The sequence below is a fragment of the Neomonachus schauinslandi genome, chromosome 9, assembly GCF_002201575.2.
Source record: "Neomonachus schauinslandi chromosome 9, ASM220157v2, whole genome shotgun sequence".
NCBI classification, from domain to species: Eukaryota; Metazoa; Chordata; class Mammalia; order Carnivora; family Phocidae; genus Neomonachus; species Neomonachus schauinslandi.
Window position 1 is genome coordinate 109,865,029 of NC_058411.1, and position 1,097 is coordinate 109,866,125.

A 1,097-nucleotide genomic window follows, 5' to 3' on the forward strand; every position below is an offset into this window, starting at 1 on the left:
CCCGCCCATTGGCTGCTCGCGCGGGACGGGCCCCGCCCATTGGCTGCTCGCGCGGGACGGGCCCCGCCCATTGGCCGTTCCTCCTCCAGGTCCTTGCTGGAGCTCTGCGCAGATTCTACCACTCCTCCTTCCAGACCAGCAAGTCCGGGTGGCCCGGGCCTGGGTCTGCACCTCCTGCCCCTCCCAGCGCAGGGCTTGGGTCCCCTCCAGGTTCTTCCTCCTCAGCCCTCCCTCTGCAGCAACCGGTTCCCGTCCTCCTCTAAACCCTCCTGGCTCTGAGCTCCAGGGTAGGTTTCAACTTCTCCCCACACCAGAGAGGTGACATGAGTTAGGGAGCACAGATTTTAAAACAGGATAGCCCGGGCAGTCGGAAGGCCCGGGAGCCAGGATGCTTTCGCGCATTTCTCCAAGTTGGGTCCTGGGGAGGGACTGACACGATGGCTAAAATCAAGTCGGGAAGCAAGACAAGGAAAGCTGAGTGGTGCCATGGGACAATGCCCTGGGCCTTGAGAATGGGGTCAAAGCCCGATTCCCCGAGCTTACCTGGCCTTCAGGACCGGTCCCTCCTGCCAGGTAGGGCTTGATTCTTGAGGGGTCCGGAAAGGGAAGGTGCAAGCCAGATTTCGTTCCATTCCTAAACCTCTACCAACCCCTTGGCCCCGTTTTGTCATGGGGGTAGGACATTGGCAGACAGGTGGGGCACAAAGGGAGCCCACAGAGAAATATTCTGGAAACTGGGAGCAGAACCTGGTGTTCTCCTACAGCGTCCTTACATTAGGGTCCTCTGCTGCATTAGACCTACCGCACCAGCGCAGGAGGGAGGGGGCCTTGTTGCTGCCCTCTCCTCTTTGGTCCAAATAAGCCAATAAGATGTCCCAGCTACCACCTCCTGAGGGTGATGAAGGGATAACCTATCTCCTCAAGACAGTCAGCTCCCGTTTTCCCAGCCCCTCTGCACCCCCCAGAGCACCGGTTGCAGGTGGCCTGGGTCACCACACAGGCGCGACCACCAGGAGGCGCAAGGGTCTTGCCACCTTCACCCTACTCAGAGGGTACCATTCACCCCCCCATCAGAAAAGCCATCAGAAAAGCGAGGA